At 39.4% G+C, this 22,042-nt stretch overlaps 1 protein-coding gene across 2 annotated transcripts in view; it reads right to left on the bottom strand.

Annotated features, from left to right (window-relative positions):
- The window catches only part of LOC126473419 (sedoheptulokinase-like), a 114,698-nt gene extending 96,679 nt beyond the window's left edge, over positions 1 to 18,019 (bottom strand). The window contains exon 1 of one of the 2 annotated variants that reach the window (XM_050100450.1): positions 17,272 to 18,019. The gene's annotated coding sequence lies outside the window, so the exon portion shown is untranslated. The remainder of the gene's footprint in view (positions 1 to 17,271) is intronic. The other variant, XM_050100460.1, reaches the window with a different exon arrangement.
- Positions 18,020 to 22,042: the final 4,023 nt, after the last annotated feature.

Here is a 22,042-nt window from a genome sequence, read left to right as displayed (position 1 = left end):
GCCACACTGCAAGTAGCAGCACCGGTGCATGATGGGAGTGGCGAATGGGTGGGAGTAAGGAGGAGGCTGGGGTGGGTAAGGATAGGGATAGGGATAGGGATAGGGATAGTAGGGTAGGGGTGGTAGACAGTGAAGTACTGCTGGGGAGCGTGCAGGGACAAGGTGGAGAGCAGGTAGGGCAGCCGTGTGCAGTCGGGAGGTTAGGAGGAGGACAGGGGAGAGGTGGGGAGTGGAGAGAAATAGAAATATTGGGTGTGATGGTGGAATGAGGGCTGTGTAGTGCTGGAATGGGAAAGGGAAGGGACTGGATGGGTGAAGACAATGACTAACGAAGGTTGAGGCCAGGAGGGTTACAGGAATATAGGATATATTGCAGGGAAAGTTCCCACCTGTGCAATTCAGAAAAGCTGGTGTTGGTGGGAAGGATCCATATGGCACAGGCTATTAAGCAGTCATTGAAATGAAGGATGATATGTTTGGCAGCATGGTTGTAACATCTGCAGTGATGAGCACTCCCTCTCAAAATATACCGAGGGTTTCAGTGAAGTCTTCACAGACTGTAATTATTTTCTCAACCTTGTACTAAAACAAATCCCATGCCATCTCTCTCCAGTCTCTCACCATCTCCCAAGTCCCACCGTCTGGCCACAGGGGAGCATTCCCCTCATAACTCAGTACCACCCAGGACTAGAGCAACTGAATTAACTTCTCTGTCAGGGTTTCGATTACCTCTCGTCATGCCCTGAAATGAGAAATGTCCTGCCCACTATCCTTCCCACCCCTACCATAGTGGTATTCCGCCACCCACCGAACCTAGACAATAAACTCATCCATCCTTACGATACCCCTGCTCCCAGTCCCTTACCTCATGGCTCAATATACCTATATGCAAGACCTGTCCCATACACCCTCCCACCACCACCTACTTCAGTCCAGTCACAAACATCATCTACCCCATCAAAGGCAGGGCTACCTGTGAAAGTCATGTGACCTACAAGCTAAGCTCCAACCACTATGCTGCTTTCTATGTGAGCATGACAACCAACAAGCTGTCTGTCCGCATGATGGCCAGCAACAAACTGTGGGCAAGAAACAAGTGGACCACCCTGTTGCTGAGCATGGTACTAAATATGACATCCTTCATTTCAATGACTGATTCACAGCCTGTGCCATATGGATCCTTCCCACCAACACCAGCTTTTCTGCATTGCACAGGTGGGAACTTTCCCTGTAATATATCCCACATTCCTGTAACCCTACTGGCTTCAACCTTCGTTAGTCATTGTCCTCACCCATCCAGTCCCTTTCCTGTTCCCATTCCAGCACTACACAGCCCTCATTCCACTATCACACCCAGTCTTTCTACTTCTCTCCTTTTCCACCAACACCCCTCTGTTTCTCACCTCTCCCCTGTCCTCCTTCTACCCTTCCGACAGCACATAGCTGACTTACCTGCTCTCCACCTCGCCCTGCACAATCCCCAGCAGCATTTCACTGTCTGCCACCCCTACCCTACTACCTACTATCCCTCCTCATCCCCACCCCAGCCTCCTCCTTAACCCTCCCAGTCGCCACTCCCATCATACATTGGTGCTGCTGCTCGCAGTGTGGCTTCAGTTGTCTGAGACTGCAGTCGTGTGTGTGTGTGTGTGTGTGTGTGTGTGTGTGTGTGTGTGTGTGTGTGTGTGTGATCTATTTTTGACGAAGCACTTACTGGCTGAAAGCTTTATTTGTGATAATCTTTTTGTTGTGCCTATCTGAGACTCAGCACATCCGATATACGGTGAGTAGCAACGTTCCTTTTCACAATATTGTTACATTCCATCCTGGATTTTCCATTGTTTGATCTTCATGGAACCAAGGGATTCTTACACTCATACTGACCTCCAAATGGAATTTGTAGTTAATAAAAAAAAGCAAATTTAGCTACAATACTAGAACTATAAAAAATTCCTAAATTGATTTACATCCCTGTCTAGAGTTCAGAATGATGTTTTATAATATGGGGAAAAGTTCTGTAACAGGCTGCTAGTAAGCCCCAAGCAGGAAATTGGAAACACCAAGCCATTCAAAAATAAAGTAAAAGAGAACCTTATTAGCTACTCCTCCCATAATTTATCAGAATGTGTGGATTAGAGTACATTAGGAGAAAGAGATTAGTGTTTAGCGTCCGATCAACAATGAGGTCATTAGAGATGGAGTACAAGCTCGGATTAGGGAAGGGTAGAGAAGGAAAGCAGCCACGCCCTTTCAGAGGAACCACCCTAGCATTCTCCGACACCTGCAGAGTTACAAATACAGTGTTAAAAAAAAGTGTTCCATATTCTGAGAGGTGGTAGTATGGACCAAAAGAAGACAAAAATGTCCAGTAAACAGATTTCTGAAATGCATACCGTAAGAGCTATGAACACTTGTACTGCAAGTTCTTTGCTGCTATGAATGACTTACAAATTGCAGTAAACAAATGAGGACACATTCCCCTGTTGTGCCCCATGGCCACATTTAGAGTTCTGGGTACATGCAGTGTATACATTAGTTTTAATGGAACCAGTCTGTATTTTCATAAGTTTGTGAAATGATTTTAAAATGTATGAGAGTGATCCCATAAGTACCAGACCCAACAAAGAAAACACAAAAATTTTGGAAACAATGTATATATTTTTAACAAAATTTCCTTTCAGTTCTACACACTTTTCCCAGCAATGTTCAATAAGTTCAATACACTTTTTATAATTAAAACTGTCTAACTCCTCAAAATAGCCATTAACTGCTTACATCACATCCTCATTTGTTGAAAATCTTCGAACACCTGGCTAGCACTTGGAGGGGTTTTAATTACTGACAGCTTTCACACAACTTGGCACTACAACATGAGTTTACGTACTAATGTGTTCCTGTGATTCTCGCTTTGGTGAGGAGACTCCAGTCTACCACTCAGTGTTGTCAATCCTCAAGAAACAAAAACCATTGCCCACTATGGTCACAGTGTACTTACTTTCTGAAAATGCCTTGTATCTGTGGCTTGTCCTGCAGAGTCCTGAAGAAAATTACTGTAGAGCCTGCCCAGCCATTAGCCATAGTAATCAACAAATGATCATCCTTTGGTGTGGTCCTGAATTTCTGAAACTAGCACAGACAGTACCAGTCTACAAAAAAGGTGACCCATTTGAAATGTCCAGTTTTAGATCAATTTCAATAATCCCAATATTAGTTTAAGTAATAGAGTCTGTGATAAAATGCCAAATACTAAGTTACTTTGAAGACAATAACCTCTTCCAGGACATGTAGTATGGCTTTTCCAAAGGAAAGTCAACAATTATAACAACAGTTAAATTACAAAGATAAGGCAGGGATTTGAGGACAGAGAAAGTGGGGCACTGACACTCTGTGACATCGGCAAGGCATCTGACTGCATCCCACACAAGATTCTGCTTAATAAGCTGGAGTGTTATGGCACCTCCTCATGCTTATCTTTAAAATTGAAGGCAGTTATTATCAGTCTATGGAACAATCTCAGAAGAACAAAAATTGGGGCATGGCAAACACCAAGGGATCTGTCATGGGATCTCTCTCATATCGTTTTGATGTCAATGATATAGGTTGCAACAACCAAATGTTAAGTTTGCTGATGACACCACCCTTTTTGCCAAAGGAAAAACTGCTGCACAAGCTCTACAAGCAACAGATGTGCCCTTTGAAACATCAAAGAGTGGCTTCTCAAAAATAAAATGAATGAAGATACAATGCATCATCTGATATGCAGCCTCAGCTGGATGCCAGGATAATAGGAGAGCTGTCAAGCTGCTGGGCTCCATGATTAACAGCAAACTATCAATGAATGAGCACACAGTTTACACATGCTTCAAGCTCTCCAGTGTAATATACCTACTGACCATTACCTGATAACAGTGTATTATGCACTATTTCACAGCCACATTAATTATAGCTTGCTGTTAAAGGGAAACACTCCAGGTTGCAAGGACATGTGAATGCTTAAAAATAATTAATAATAATAATAAAAGACCAAAGAATTTACATTCTGTCTGCTGCCAGGATTATTCAAAAGAAAAATTGCACAGGATTTGAAACAGCATCCATTATACTCTATTAGAGAATTTTTCAACAGTGATCAAAGTTGACTGGACAAAACAATGTTGTTTTCACCTGTTATATACACTGATGAGCCATAACATTATGATCATCTGCTTAATAGCTTGTCTGTCTGTCTTTGGAACAAAATACTTCTCTGATTCTGTGTATCAGGGATCCGACAGTTTGTTGGTGGGTTTGGGGAGGTATGTGGCATTAGATGTCTACATACAGGCCATGTAATTCACATAAACAATGGGTTGCTGATTTGCATACACAGTTCATTATCTATATAAATGATATGCCCTCTAGTATAACAGGTTGATTCTGTTTGCTGATGACACTAGCTTGGTAGTAAAGGATGTTATGTGCAACATTGGCTCAGTTCCAAATAGTGCAGTTCATGACATAATTTCATGGCTTGTAGAAAATAAACAACGGTAAATCACAGTAAGGCTCAGTGTTCACAGTTTGCAACACACAATTCAACAAAACCCAACGTTTTAATTTCACAGAATGGGCATATGATTAGTGAAACTGAACAGTTCAAATTTCTATTCATATAGATAGTAAACTGCCGTGAAAAGGCCACATTCAGGATCTTGTTCACAGACTTAATGCTGCCATTTTAACTGTTCGAACGGTATCTGAAGTAGGTGATTGTTCAACACGAAAATTAGTCTACTTTGCTTATTTTCATTTGCTTATGTCGTATGGTTTTATATTTTGGGGTAACTCTTCCCATTCTAAATGGATATTTTTGGCTCAGAAATGTGTGATTCGGGCAATAAGTGGTGTAAGTTCACGAATCTCTTATCGACCCCTGTTCATGAGTCTGGGTATTTTGACATTGGCCTCTCAATATATATATTCTTTGCTGTCATTTCTTGTTAACAAATAGCACCTTATTCCCATGAATAGCACCTTTCCCTCAGTTAATAGTCGGCAGAAATCAAACCTGCATTTAGATCGGACTTCCTTAACTCTTGTGCAGAAAGGTGTGCAATATACTGCTGCATTCATTTTCAATATGCTACCACAAGAATTGAAGAAACTTAGCAGTAAGCCACGCACTTTCAAATTGAAACTGGACAGTCTCCTCATGGGTCAATCCTCCCATTCTGTCGACGAGTTCCTTGAAAAATTAAGCTGATTCTTTTTGTATTATTGATTGTGTTTATTTAAACTTATGGCTTGACTCTTTTTTTTTGGTTTCATAAACCATTTATTTATATCTGTTATTATTTTTACATTGTAATTTTATGTACTGACACATTCCATGACCTTGGAGATTTGCTCCCCAATTTGGTCCTATGGCACTTTATGTGTAAATAAAATAAATAAATAATGTTGCTTGACAGCGACCCAGATGGGTTCCAAAGAATTTACATCCAGTGAATTTGGTTGCCGAAACATCAATATGGGTTCACTACAATGCTCCTCGAATCACTGGCGCATGGTTCTGGCTCCGAGACATGGACAATTATACTGCTGAAAGATGACATTGCTGTCGGCGAAGACATCAAGCATGAAGGGCTGCAGGTGGTTCACACATGTCTGTGTGTCTTTTATTACTACCCCAGGTCCCATGGAAGCACAGGAAAATGCCTCCCATAGCATAATACTGCTCCCTCCAGCATGCACCCATGGCATGCTGCTTGTTTCTAATTGCTGTTCACCTCAATGATGACATTTGTGGAGATGACCATCAATCTAGTGTAGCAAAACTGTGATTCACCCGAGAGCCGATACGTTTCCATTGATCGACTGTCGAACTCTGGGTGGTCCCTTGTCCGCTCCAATCATATTGATGATGTTGTTGGGTCAACATGTGAACACATAGGGGTGGTCTGCTGTGGAGCTCATGTACAGCAATATATGATGAATGGGGTGCTCTGACACACCTGTAAGTGCACCAGCATTATGCTCTTTTGGCAGAGAAGCCACACATCACCGTCTATCCTATTTTTCACAGCAGACAAGCCTCTGAACCCCATGATCTGTAAAGAGTCATGGTAGTTTCACTGTCCTACCTCTTTCTGTAAGTGCTTACAATAGTAACACGTAAACATTCGACATGCCTTGCTGGTTTTGAGGTACTCATTCACAGGCTCTGTGTAATAATAACCTGCCCTTTGTCACAGTCACTTATCTCAACGGATTTCCCCATTTGCACCCCATATCTTCGCTAGGGCAATCCCCCATCCATGTTTGCTCCACCTTACCTACTTTTGTTACTATGTCACATGCCCACAATGCCACCAGGTGGCATTTGAAGTTTCAGTGGGCAGTGGCCATAATGTTTTGGTTTATCAGTGTATGTCGTCATTGTGAACAATTTTCTTGATATGGTATTTGAAAAACTGTAAAAACTCATGTGTTTGTGTGTAATCTTGATGCAGCCTATCCAGTCATGACTGGTGAATGATACAGATCTAGTAATAAAATAGTAATAACAGCAGACAGGTTACATTAGAAGTCCTGCTGTTTTGCAGTTACAGAAGAATGTGTTCCATTTGTTTACTGCATTCTGCAGGTCATTCATAACAGCCAAGAGCTTGCAGCAGAAAACGTGTTTCACAGTAGTTATGATGAACAAGTGCTAATTACTCTTAAGGTATGCATTTTAGAGCCACTGTTTACTGAACATTTTTCTTGTTTTGATCCACTCTATCACCCCTCAAAATATGCAATACTTGTCTTTAACACACTGTATACGCTGTTGAAGTACCAGATAGAAATAGCAACTCAGGAGTGTAATAAAATCATCTGCGACTTTTTTGCTCATAGGAGCTACTTTTCTCCTATTATAAAAATCCTATAACTGGTAATGTGTGTAGTTGTCATCAGTTATGACTGGTTGTTGATATACTTAATTCATGTGGCCTGTACTGGATGCCTGCTAATGTACCCTTGAATCATTCCACATCCCTGAAGGCTCTGCTTCTCGACTGGATTTAAATAATAAAATGTGTGAATGAATGAATAAAATGAGAACTTATTTAGCTCCAAATTCTGTAACATTACAACAGTATTGTATAAAATGTGTTTACAAAGTTATGTATTAGCTACAAATAGCTGAAGGAGTATATCTGTATGTTTTCTATGAGGGCTATCCACAAAGTACATTATGTTTTGGAATTAAAAATAAATAAAGTATTGGAAATTTTTTTAATTATATACAGATGAAAGCCACACTTAAATACTACTTTTCTACATAGTTGCCATTTAAATTAAGGCACTTATCGTAGCGATGGACGAGCTTGGAAATTCCTTCGTCGTAAAATTCGGCCGCCTGCGCCTTCAACCACGTGGTTACCCCTTCTTGAAGCTGTGCGTCGTCATCAAAACGCTGCATAGTCAACCACTTCTTCATTGCTGGGAATAAGTGGAAATCGCTCAGTGCCAGGTCGGGACTGTACGGCGGATGAGGAAACAAATCCCACTCAAAAGATTCGAGAACTTCATGAGTGGCATTTGCCGTGTGGGCCCAGGCGTTGTTGTGAATCAGCAAGATCTTTGAGCCCAACTTTCCCCTGTGCTTGTTTTGTATTGCTCTTCTGAGGTTGTGCAGAGTTTGGCAATACCTTTGAGAGTTTATTGTAGTGCCTCTTTCCAGGAAATCCACAAAAATCACACCTTTTCTGTCCCAAAAGAAGAGGTAACCACGTGGTTGAAGGCGCAGACGGCCGAATTTTACGATGAAGGAATTTCCAAGCTCGTCCATCGCTACGATAAGTGCCTTAATTTAAATGGCAACTATGCAGAAAAGTAGTTTTTAAGTGTGGCTTTCATCTGTATATAATAAAAAAAATTTCCAACCTCTCTGTGGCTATATTGTGACCAATGCTGTAAAATGATAAAATTGTGTTTGTGTATGCACTGTACATCTGTATGTTGTATTTATTATCATAATGTGTATTCAATAGACCATTCACACAGTTCTGTATACATACTCTACTTACTCTTTCCATATGTATTCCACTAAATCTTCCATTTTGACTACATGCAAAAAAGCTACATCTAGTCTGCCAAGCCAAATTATTGCTTGTAGTGTCAAAAGTGCCATTTGCAGTGCACAAAACTAGACTACAAGAAAATCACTCAATCAGGTGCCTGTAAGAACCTGGAACCATGCTCCTCACATGCTTCCCTCGTGTAATGAAGGGTATGTGGCAGAATATACACAAAGCGAACACCACATTTGAGGTTATCCCCAGATTTTCATTAGAGTTAAGAACAGGTGACTTTGGAATCTGACATAGCACTAGGAAGTCTTCAACATGCCCTTCCAGCCATTTGTGTATACTTCTGCACAGTTGGGCTACTTTTCTTGCTGAAAGATCTGATTATGCATCGAGATGGCAATTACATGCATGGATGAATATGACTGATCATAAAATCAAACAAGCATATTTTCACATGAGTTGGTAGTCCTAGATGATGCCAAAAAAATATTCCTATGGACAGAACTCTGCTTGTGCCATATATTGTTCTTCTAGCATTCCACAAACTTCTTTTCTTACCTATTATTTCTGATTTCATTTTGTGCTTTCTGTCTGGTAAATTAACTTTTACTATTCTTCTAAATCGTCTGATTAAAAGGCTTTAACTTCCCCCCCCCCCCCCCCCCACACTGACTTTCTTGAGGTCCATGTTTTACTTTCATATACTGCTGCATTTCAAGACACAAATTTTTAGTATTTACTACTTCAACATGTATTTTGTCCAATAAATTTTCCTTCACTTGCATCAACCAACTTCTGATTTATTTCTTGCTTCAGTCATTTCCTCTACAACTGGATATCCCTCAATTCTGATCATAAGCAAGGCACTACTCTGCTTTTTATTATTCTTTATTACTCTCATCTCAGCTTATTTTTATCCTTAAGCCATATTTGTCTTGTGTTTGCATCCATCATAATTAGTATATCTTCTCCGCGTCCTTAAATTTACCAAAAAATTAAAACTGTGAGCTATCTAGGACTTGAACCAGGGCCCTTGCCTTTTGTGGCCAATGTTCTTACCACCTGATCTGTTCAGGCATGACATACATCCCATCTCCACAGCTTCTTAGCAACTGTTCTGTTCAGGTGTGATGTAAAATTCATCTTCACAGCTTCAAGTTGGCAAGTACTTCTCTCCTACTGTTCTCAGTAGTTGGCAAGTACTTCTCTCCTACTGTTCTCAGTAACTCAGTCAGTAAGCACATTTTCCACAAAACTCAGTGCCAATCCAACACACAACTTTAATAAGCACCACACTGCACAGTTGAGAGTGAAACATTCATTTTCTACACATTTTATGTCTTCCTAACTTTCTCGAAAGATGAACAATATAGTTCACAAACCTTACCATTGGTATCTGTTCCTCCAACATGTTTATCCTGAGTTCGAGTCTCGATCCGGCACACAGTTTTAATCTGCCAAGAAGTTTCACTTTTTTCCTCCTTTTGATACTTTCATGTCCCTCATTACTTTTCAATATGCAAGTTAAATAACATTTTTTTTGCTCTTCATATTTATTACCCTATTTTACTTTGGTAAACGCAGATCACTTTCCTCCTCCTGTTCTTTAAGCTATGTCCATCTCACATTTTTTTGATCTTATACCACCTTACATTGTCGAAGGCTTATCTCCGTCCACAAATGTTGTGATAATATTCTGATTTTCTTCCTAATGTCAGCAAAAAAAGGGCAACTGTTTCTCAGGTAGGTTTAACTTTTTGAGATAAAACTGGTAGGCCTATATGACCAGCACCTCTTCAATTTTTTTTCCTATTCTGCATACTACCATAGGCAACAAAGCGCAAGCACGAGATGTAACACTTACTGCCCAATAGTTTTCACTTTTATCAGCTAATTAATACTGTCTTGGGCAAGGTGCCAATAATGCTTTGTGTGGATATTTGGTGATGTCTTACATGACAGTTTTTGACATTAGCTCAAAATCCTTAAACATTTGGCTGGTTTGAGGAACTCAGAAGGTATGTTGTGACTTCCTGTGATCTCAAGTCGTGCTATGCTCTGTGGACACTTCACCTCATTACTGAACTGAAATTTTGCCTGAAATTTCTCTTTCACATCCATCCCACAGTGGAACAGTCCTCATACATCACACATACCTTTGATTTACTAGAGTTATCTACCTGCCCTCTCTTCTACACTTATACAATTCGGTAAAAAGCAGCCTTCTGCAAAGTTTACTCAACAGTATTTCATAATCACCACAGTAAAAATTTTGGACAAGTGTTAAAAAGACTAATACTAATAATAATAACAATAATTTATGAAGCTTAATGACTAAAATTTTAATGTCTTTTGAGTTAATAAGCCACTCCTGACCTCTCACATTAGAGTAACAACTATTTTATCTGCACAATAGAACTGCAAATTTACATGATAAGCTACAGAAACAATACTGAAAATGGAATATACTGTAACACACTCAGAGGATTCTGTTTTGAAGTTTTAGATAACTGGAGTACACGAAGGTGAAACTGGATGCAAGGGCACCTCAGGTACTAACAAACCTAAAAATTAATAAAACTCAACTTCTTTTTACAAACTGAGCACTATATGTTAATCTGGCACCTGCAGCAGTTCTTTACACAATTTACACTTGTATTATTTTGAACCAATAGAAAGATTTACTTACCTCTGAAGCAAAATAAATTAAAAATTTTGAGGTACAGTTTTGTTAGCATGGGGCCAATAAGTGAGGAGAAAACTGTAACAATCACAGCTGATTCAGATGTTTGATCAAACAACATGGTACAGTGGCAAAAAAATTTGTCATGCTTGGGGAAGAACATAACTCCAAATGCCTGCAAATCCAGACTAGCGCGTGGTTTCTTAAGTCAAAAGCATTTTTTACACAGTAAGCACTTTGTCATCATCAGTTTGGAGAAATAGTGTGGGGAGTGGGGAAAAGGAACTCGGACACTAACATACAGTGCCACGTAGAGAGAAAAACAATGAAGGGAACAAGCCTGTGCCTCCCATATGTAATAATATCAGAGACAAGCACAATACAATTAAGCTGTATATGTTTCATACAGTCAAAACTGATATTGCTTTAGGGAGTAACATAATCACACAATGGTATACATTACTACATTAAAAATATCAGTTATCAGTGTTGTGTTTCCTCATGACTGACACAGTCATCCTGTTTCTGAACATCTCCAGACTCCTAAAGACAGAAGGTTAGGGAGCTGTAGGGTCAACAAAAACTTGCAGACTGTGCAAGGTTGCATGCAGATACCTTTCACTATACTCTGGTTAAAATTGCTTTGCGGCTGATGTTTCAGCAAGTCGAGTGGTAGTGGCCAACGACCATCCAATCACAGTTCTTTCTTGAGTGCAAAGTGCTGGCAGTGCTGCCTGTTTGGTAGGTGTGTGCAGTTCCTTGTGAAGCATGGATGGCTGTACATTGGCAATAGTACCCCCTGCCACTGAAATCACAAACCAATTTTAACTTCGCCTTCAAAAAAGGACACCCATAGGGTGTCTCTTTGGACAGTCATCAGACAATTCTCCCCAGTATTTTGGCAGATACTTGCAGTTTTCATTTTGTAGTGTGTAAATGGAGTCAGTCCAAGAATACTAATCACAAAGTGTTTTCTGCAAAGCTCATTATCAATGGGAAGTTTTTTCCTTGTTAAAAAAAAAATTAAATGAAATTTTGTATATCCATCTGACAGAGCAATCCCAAATCAATCTAGTGCAATATCTGGATTATCAATATGTATAACAGTTAAGGGCAAATAATCCAAACAACAGTGACCAAGTTGTGCTGCTAGATGAAGGCAGGAGATGGCACAACTGATGCTGCCAAGTCAGGAAGGAAGACACTAAGACCAGTAATATTAACCATTAATTTGGTATGAAATAAAGTCACTTCAGGTGTAATCTCCTTTTATTGTTAGGCAGTACCAGTTTCACAGATCTTACAGCTGCACATAAACAAAAAAGTTATTATGTAGAAAAATGTATAATTCTAAGCTAAGATGAAACTGTAATGAAAAATGTACTCACTAGAATCAAGTCATGATATTCAAAGCATATTATGAGAAGACCCAGCTTTCATAGCCAGTCCCATTGAATAGCTTATCCACAAAAAAGGGTATGTCCTAAAACCTTTGGAGAAGGGTAAAAACAATGAAGAGAAATTTTATATACTGTCACAATGGCTAAGGAAGTGGTGTAAGAGGCATTCATCATATGTCATGATGCAGAGGCAAACAATCGCTATCAGACACTATTTAAGTGACAGTCAACTGGCTAAAAACCACTGACCACTATGATAGCAATACATCAATAAAAATGGACTGCCATGTATGGGTTCTCATTAAAACCTAGAATCAAACATGCACTGTAACAAGCAGGTGTAATCCACGTCAAACACAAATAAATTGCACATGGCATCAAAATGGGTACGATGGAAATTTTGTTACTCCATTTATAACGGCATCCTTAGGGGGGGAGGGGGGGGGGGGGGTGAATTATATATATTATTACCATATATGCTTTTCAAGACTCTTTACAACAGACCATAATACTCACCAATGCTAATCAAGGCAGAACTGGCACGCGTACATATAACAGAATACCATATCTTAATAAGATTTCTGACAAAGTTGGCAGATGCTTAAGACTGAAGAATACTGAGGCTGCGTACTTTATACCCATGACTGTAGGTAAAAAATTTAGGCAAAAAGGACACATCACTTGTGATAAACTCAAAACTATGGCTATGTACAATACCACATGTGACAACTGCTCACTGAGATATGTGTCAGATGGGCAGAAGCTTTGATGTTAGATTCGAAGAGTATGTCTACTTGGAACATTCAAAATCAGCCTTAAGTTCTCACCTTTTGGAACAGTGTCATTCTTTTAAGAATCTTTCAAATAATTTACAGATTTTGCACAGGGAAGATAAAGGTAATACCTTAAACAATCTCGAAGAGGTAGATATCATATGCATGTCACCCTAGATTCACTCTGGGACATATTAACATTTGTACTTCAAGTTAATTGCAAGGGATCCCCCCAGCCCTCTTATCTACCCTGCAAGAGTTTGACACATAAGTTCCATATTGTTCCCACTTCTGTGTCTGCGTGCACATTCCATCGCACATGCCCCTGCTGCTTGCTGGTCAGTTCCTTGTGTTTCTCAGTAGTGCTTGGGCATTCTGGTTTGCACTTTTGCACAATAATGGCCACCAGTATTTTTGGTAAGTTCCTTTCTTGGAATCAGTCATCAATGTCCCTTCGATATCTGCAGCATGTCAGCCTGTTTCTTTGGTACAATTTTGTTTACATATTGCCATTCTTGCACTACAAACAGCTTCTCCCTTTCCATCTGCCTGATTTTCATGCCATGTGAAAGTTATTTGGGTTGCTACCTAAACCTTCAGGTTATGGATTATGCTTGCTTTCATGTTCGATTATAGATTTTAATGGGAACCCATACACAGCACTCCATTTTCATTGACATGATGCTATTACGGCAATCAAAAACTTTTTAGCCAATGAAACAGTCACCTAGATAGGAAGTGACAGTAGTTGATCAGATCTACATGGTGACGTTTGGTGTCTCTGACACCTCCTTTTTATGCATTGTGCCCTTATGTAAAATTGTTCTCCACTATTCTTTTTCTTTTTTACCCTTCTCCATAGGTTTTACAGGAGTGGTCCCTACCATATTTTATCACTTTCAGGACATATACTTTTTTGTGGATAATTCATTCCATCGGAGTGACTATGAATGCTGGATCTTCCTCTAACATGTTATGTGTATCACACATGGACTCCAGTGAGTACATTTTTCATTATGGCTTCATCTTAGCTTGGGATTATACATTTTTATACATAATTGTTTTTCACTTATATGTATATAGATTAGCATCTGAAGAAGCACCTGTATATGCTGAGACACCAGTAGCGCCTAACGATAAAAGAATATTACAGCTGAAATGATTTTATTTCTCAATGACTTATTGTGGCTGTGGTTATCCAGACTATCAAGTTTTTTGCACTTTATTTTGGTATCAGCTGTTGTCAGCTGCATTAGTGACTGATAGTAAGCCAAGTACGTATAGTACTAACACACCCCTGTGCGGTTTGATGTTCAATGTTTTCATAGAATACCCTTATGTTTCGGTTTCCCTATGCTCACTTGCCCTACCTCACATACAAGCTATGTCTGTAACCAACATGTAGCTGCACTACTTAGGCACTGCTGGAAAACTCTTCTGTAATGCAATTCCTGTTAACATGTACTTTTAAGCCAATGTAACACTAAACTAATTTGGCCCACTCTTTTGATCAGTTAAAATTATAATTTTAAAAACATTTCCTGCAGACACTAGCATCATCAGCAAATGGATATTTCTACTGATCCCATTTGAACATTATTTATACAAGGTGTACAACTTTGCTTCCGGCAATAGGTGGCGACAACGGTAAGTAGTGGTCGAAAGAAACATATCGCAGTCATCAGGCAGTTAGCTTGGACTTCGGTCAACATAACCTCATTCAAACATTAGTCGATTTGTGTCTGCATCATAAAGTTGTTCTTGATCAAAAAGGTCAGTTTATGAGCCTAATTCTTGTCATTTGCAGGAGGTGTTACTGTTTTGTTTCAATCTGAGGAAAACAGCGGCTGAGTCTCATCGAATGCTCTCAAGTACGCACAGTAAGGACGCAAGTAATGAAAGAACATGTCATGAGTGGTTTCAACACTTCAAGAACAGCGATTTTTAATGTTGTAGACCGGCATAGTGATGGCAGAGAGAATGTTTTCAGAGAAGCAGAATTGGAGACATTGATGAGTGAAGACTCACGTCAAACTCAAGAAGAATTAGCACAATTAGTGGGAGTGACACAACAAGCCATTTCAAAATGTCTCAAGGCAAGTTGTGCTAGTCATAGAGTAAAAGGAGGATATTACACAGGAGATTTTTCTGTGAATAAGATTTGTACGATAGTTGCACAAGAGGTAAACCTGGGAGAGGTGGTTGTTGTATGGGTTGATGGATTTGGTGGTGGGGTTAGAGATGTTTGCTGTTCATGCCTAGGCTGTAGGGAAGGGAGCATCTGATACAGCATGGGTTGCTGATGTCAAACAATAGGTCTTGTCACGCGTGGGCTGGTTTTATATGCACTGACATTAGAATGAGAGCTTCACTGAGGTGAAGATCAATGTTGATGAAAGACCCTTGTCTTATACCAGCAAAACCGAGAATTTTTCTACCTGATGGTAAGTATTGGCCAGCCTTTCTGTGATATAGCTGTATAGTTTTCTCAAGGGAATTTTCTTTTTCATAAATATCTGTGTGTGCACAAATTAAACAGTCCTATTACATTTCCTTGAGGAACTTCCAATGTTATTTTCCATTCTGCCGAAAATTCACCATCCAGTATAACATATTGGGATCTAACGGTAAAACATTCTTTAAACCAACTGAATATTAGCCAAAATGCTCTGTAAGAGTGCAACATTTTTGCACAGTGCCAGTTACCTTTCAGTAACATACAAAGGCAAAAGTTTACCTGTTCAATGCATCTACTATTTGCAAGATACAGATTGTGCAAAAAGGAGGCTATGTTTTATGCGTGGCTTTTCGTGACATGGACTAATATTCCATGAGAAGTTTAATTTCATTCACGAACATTACTTTAGGAGGTGGAAATATGTTCTTGGATTCTGCAACAGGACCTTATTTGATGCTGTGTCTTCATTATTTTCTTCTTTATAAATTTGGGTGCACATCTTTATTTTACCATCACACAGGCTGTTCATTGTGTAAGAAATCTTTGATAAAGATGATTGTGGTGCTGTTCATTTCTAGTTAGAATGATAGTCACTGTTTTCACTACATTTTTCAAATGGTATGTTTAAGCTGACATTGTTCTTTGTAGTCTTTTAACCTTCATATGTTTACATAGAGTGCAACTTATGATCATTTTAGCTTCGGCCACAAATCTTCATAATTGTTGGATCTGATCTAATGGTTTCAATTTCATATTTTAAGTAGAATGTCAGTGACGATTTATTAGTTCTACCAAACTAATATTTTCCTGGCTTTCACAGTGAAATTCTTGCCCTTTCTGCACACCATTGCTATATCATCATCATGGTCACTAAACATTGTATCATAGGTGATGCTCAGAAAACAAGTGCCTTTCTAATCACGAAGTCTAAAACCCTGGGGGGAGAAAAAAAAAACCTGTACTTCATAATATCTATTTAGAGATTTCCCAAAAGAAACTTTCAACAGGAGCTCACAATCCAGTTTTAACTTACTGAAACAGTAGCTACATACAGTATGCAAACTTTGTGTCAGATTGTTCTCCACTCTTGCTGGGATCTCAATAATCTAACGTACATAAAATATCAAATTGGTTAAAGATGCTGTGGAAGACAAGAAATCAAACCTTGATGCTAAACAATATTTTAAGTGTATTTTTTTTAAAGTTCTGTATTAAAAGATAATAGTAACTTAGTAGAAAGTTTTATTAGTTAAGAATATTCTAGCAAGTTTCATAAGTACAAGTCTTACATCAGAGCACAATTACCCACTACCATTATTATTTAGGTGTCACAGATTTGGTTTACATGGCTGTATTTATGGTCTCCTGCTGCTGCGATGTGGAACTGTTTCCATCTATATTTGACTGCAGTTTCATGTAGCACACAGTTTGTATTATAAATAAAACTAACAGGCAGAGAATGTTGGTATGAATCTTTCACAATGTCTGGAAGGCTTATCTATCCACGAAAGTTGTTCCAAGTTTTACATTTCTCTGTTCATCTTCTTTAATTCTGATTTTTATCTTACACGATATCAAGATTGTTATTCATATTCTAACCATGATTTTTAACGGAGGAAATTAACTTAAGGCATCAAATAAGTGGTATGTAAACAGCAATTTATATTATGCATAGTTTCTGAATCATGTAAGGAACATCTGGGTTTAAGTCCTATTAAGTGCTAATGTCTAGTAGTTACTGATGCAGCACAGGCTCGGACAAGCTGGAAATCGGCCGGTCGTTTGCAAACGAACTATTCCAGCATTTGACTTAAAACGATTGAAACAACCGAAAATCTAAAGTAAATGGCCAAACCGGTAATTTTAACCGCAGTCCTACCGAATGCAAGTGAAGTCTTACCAGTGTGTTACCTGGATCGGTGAAACGCGTTCTAACGCGCACATTCTGCTCAGTGCGGAAATACATCATCATACCTTATGCATCATTAACTGAAAAAGGAATGAATAGGTTCGCAGACACCCGATTCAAAAGGGCTAAGTAAAACTAACATTCCCAAAAAAAAATCATTACTGCACAGTGGTACAGACGCACTTGGTCCTGGTTGATTAAAGGGCATGGAGGGTTTTATAATTTAAACATTTTGCTTCAACTTTTTCTAAGAGCGAAAATGATAATTATCGTCAACTTCAGTGATTCACAAAATTACATAACGTTCTTCACAAACAAAACAGAACCGAGTCGCACAACCCGCTCACACTAACAACCATGAAACGCGTCAGTCAATTTACTATTGGAGCGTAAGCATCGAAAGATTTAGCATTCTCCTTTAAATGTACAGGTACATCAGCCTATTTCTTCACTGACATTTGTCATTACTACCTTTCAAGCAACCCGCACGAAATGCTTCTCCGCGCAACACGTAATTGTACTGTCGTAGGCAAAGTTAAGTTGCACTCTTTACTTCTGAAGGCCGCAGCTTTTTGTTCCCGTATATCCTAAACACCTCCAAGCGAGTAATTACTACAGAGATACAGGGTGTTCATAGGATCAATAAACCTCTTCTCGTCGAAGTTCAGCAGAATAGCTGATAGCACAAAGATACAAGAACCACCAAATATTTTATTCACTACATTCATATTCGTATTTTGCTTCATTATTTTGCCTCATTAGGCGTTACATGTTATCTGCCTGTATCATTGTTAATTTTCTCAAAATATCCAATCTCTCTGCTTAACTCATATAAGATATATAACAATAAAGCAGTGGTTTGTGTCATATGGTACATCTATATCGATAGTACTGTGTCGATAGAGATCTCAACAGTGAGTAATGTATTTTTAATGCACAACAGTTCGTCAGTTAAGCCGGGTAGACAGATGCAACGGAAGTGTCACCACAGCTAGTGCCACACTGGATTTGCGTGTAGACCCACTTTTTAGCGAGGCATCTTCACAGACGCAACTTTTGCCATGCCACAAAAAGTTCAACTTCATTGTATGAGATTGTCGCACCGCTTTCCTTCCACCACTGCTCCCTGGTGGCTATATTGCATTCTGTTGCAGTTATCGTGTAGTAACTACTGCTATATATATATATATATATATATATATATATATATATATATATATATATATATATATATATATATATATAAGTGTGTCTTCATCTTATTACTGAAAAAAGTGGAAACACTGATCGGCAGGTACCCTTTCGCAGTTCCAAAACTGCAAGAACAACAACTTACGTTTCATTTTCTGTAGGCGTGTGTGTGGAAAATTTGAGAAGTAATGATGTATCCCAAAAATATTAAAAGACTTTTTGGATGAATAAATAAATAAACTTAATATATAACCGAAAAACAAATCGAATAAACATCATGGTTTGTGATATCAAATAGTGTCCGTGAATTAGCGAGACGAGACGAGAGCTGTTATTTGTACTCAGGTGATTTATGTGAAAAAGTTTCCGACGTGATTATGGCCACACGACGAGGAACAGCAGACTTCGAATGCAGAATGGTAGTTGGAGCTAAACGCATGGGACAATCCATTTATGAAATCGATGGGGAATTCAGTATTCCGAGATCCACAGTGTCAAGAGTGTGCCGAGAATACAAAATTTCGGATAATATGTCTCAGCACAGACAGCACAGTGGCCAGCGGTCTTCATTTACTGACCGAAAGCAGCCACGTTTGCTTAGAATTGTCAGAGCTAACAGACAACAACACTACATGGAGTAACCACAGAACTCAATGTAGGACGTACAACGAAGAAATCCGCTAGGACAGTGCGGCGAAATTTGGCGTTAATGGGCTGTAACAGCAGACGACCAAGATCAATGCCTTTGCTAACAGCATGACATCGCCTGCAACCCTTCTCTTGTTCTTGTGACCTTGCCAGTTGGAACCTAGGCGACTGGAAAACCATGGCCTTGTCATATGAGCCGCAATTTCAGTTGTTGCGAGCTAATAGCAGGGTTCAAGTGCGGCACAGACCCCACAAAGCCATGAACCCTGGTTGTCAACAAGGCGCTGTGCGTGCTGGTGGTGGCTCAGCTGTGTTTACATGGAATAGACTGGGTTGTCTGCTCCAACTGAACTGAGCGTTGACTGGAAATGGTTATGTTTGGCAGTCATTCATGGACTTCATGGTCCCAAACAATGATGTCATGTCACTGGGCCACAGTTGTTCATGACTGATTTGAAGGACATTGGACAATTTGAGTGAATGATTTGACCACCCAGATTTCCTAACATGAATCCTATCGAACTTATGGGACATAATCAAGATGCCAGTTTGTGGACAGAATTCTGCGTTGGCAACACTTTTGTAATTATGAACGGCTCAAAATTTCTGCTGTAGATTTCCACAGACATGTTGAGCCCATGCCATGTTGAGGTTTTGCACTACACCAGGAAAAAGGAGGTCCAACAAATATTAATGGGTATCCCATGACGTCCATTACCCCTGAGCAACTACATAGAATTTTTGTTTACTACATGCTCCAACACAACATTAATAACGTGACATGTACATAGCGCGCGCGCGCGCGCCTGTGTGTGTGCGTTCGTGTGTGTGTGTGTGTGTGTGTGTGTGTGTGTGTGTAGAGCGAACTGTAATGATAATAATGTTTGTTTTGTATGATGATGATGAGACAAAGGAGAGGGTGAAACCTGGTGCTGGCATGTAACCTACTCCTTGCGGGGCCTCCAAACTTAACGTCCCCATCAGATGAGTGGATCACCATCAACAATGTCACATGCCCTAACTTCATGAGACACTGCAGAGGGGCTTGGTATTTAAACCAGGATATTGGCACAAAGTCTGATGACTACGAACTTCACACCACCACCACTCCTCTATTGCTGAGCAAATACTGGCAGTGAAAATTTTTCCATCACCAGGATTTGATCTGGCTGCTCTGAGTCGAGTGTCACTCCACAAGCTTGTGTTATCAACCTGTAGGGAAGCAGCCTACTCACGCTGTAGTAAATTCACATCAGTTTCCATTGTGTGCCAGCCAGTCTGCTGTAACTAGCTCTGACGCCATAAATGTTGCGCAATACCTTAAAAATCAAGCAAATGAACTAAAACTTTTCTAGCATGTCAGAAATAATACTAAATTAATGTGTGTTAAATATCAGTTCGATAACTTCAGCCATTTTCGAAATTTGGACGTTTTTCTGGAAAAATCATTGGCGCAACAGAAAAGAGCTAGAGACTTCAAAATTTATATTTAGATTCATCTTTCATAATGATTTAATAAAAACAGTACTTTGGATTTCACATATTAAGATTTTAGTGGAAATTCATGATTTTGTGGTTTTCGTATCAAAACTGAAGGAAGCAAGATAGATTAAGTAAGCTAATAAATAAGGCTAGGATGTTTAGATTTAAATAGGTTGGAGGTCCGCTATGACCATGAAGATGTGTAAAGTTTCTTTTTAATACCTATAAAATTATAGCGATAGCGGATCTCAAAAGGGCCAGTTCAGAGCTCATCTACTTCGTGCAGTGTAATTTAATTAATTCTCTCGCCCAAAGTATTTAACTTAGCCACGTCAAAATTTTATTATCAATACTTACCTGCGTGCTGAATGCACGTTTAAATTAAGAGCTTCATCGGCCATCAGCAAAAGAAGCTATAAATTATTATGTAACTTGAAGTGGTGCGTTACTAGCCCACGGCTAGTCGAGAGAGCCGGAAAGATCAGGCGTTCCCTTCGCCGTCCGCACCGCGGCTTTATATATAAGAACACTGCGTGAGGAAGCAAGGCCCCAGTTCTCTCCAGACGCTGAATGACACGCCATCTGTGTCGGTAGTCGCGTCGCATCAGTGTATCTGCTACAAACAGCCTCGGGTGCCGTATTAAGTTACTAGAGATACGCGGAACCATGAAAACATTTTATGTGAAGTGTTAATTCTGGGATGATTTTCATTATCTAGCTTCAGTTTGCGTATTGTCGTATTTTCACGTGCCGTCGCGGGACAGACATTCTACCAAATATTTAGCGTGGCGTTTGATGAAATATTTTCATCAAATTATGGCGAGCATTCTTTTTAACATTTAATTCGGACATTTATAGTTGCATCAGCGCATTAGACTCTGAACTGCTCTGTTAGTTAGGTTGTAGGGATACTTGTGTTTTTTTTTATCAGTGAATTTCAGAATATACTCAACTATTTTGGAAAACCGTTTTTGATTAGAAATCCCGGACAATCTCCTAATTCCTCAGAGCTGTAAGCTGCAGCTATAATGGTATCTCAATTGAAGTGGGCACTAGGATCTCTAATTACTGGCTCCATGTTTTATTAAATCACTTTCTGGGTGCCAAGAAGTAAATAGAGAGCCAGTGTTGAGAACGGCGAAAGACACCATTAACAACATTCTAAAAGCTAGAAACTGATTCAACACGCAAGCATATATCCAGCATTTATACATTAGACTAAATTTATACAAACTTATCCGCCAGCCCACATATGGTGCATCGGCCGGGAAATCAACTAAGTGAAAGTGATTTTTAACTATTCGGATTAGCGAGTGAAATGCGACACGCAACTGAGTATAAAACAGTGAATGTGTTACGTGTGCATGTGGACGACGCAATTGGATTAACAACACATCTGGATTGACGGAGCTGGCACTGAGTCTAGCGGTGCTGCCGGCAT

This window comes from Schistocerca serialis, chromosome 1 (genome assembly GCF_023864345.2).
Source record: "Schistocerca serialis cubense isolate TAMUIC-IGC-003099 chromosome 1, iqSchSeri2.2, whole genome shotgun sequence".
Taxonomy (NCBI): domain Eukaryota; kingdom Metazoa; phylum Arthropoda; class Insecta; order Orthoptera; family Acrididae; genus Schistocerca; species Schistocerca serialis.
The sequence above is the reverse complement of the archived record's forward strand: the minus strand, read 5'-3'. Positions and strand labels throughout refer to the sequence as shown.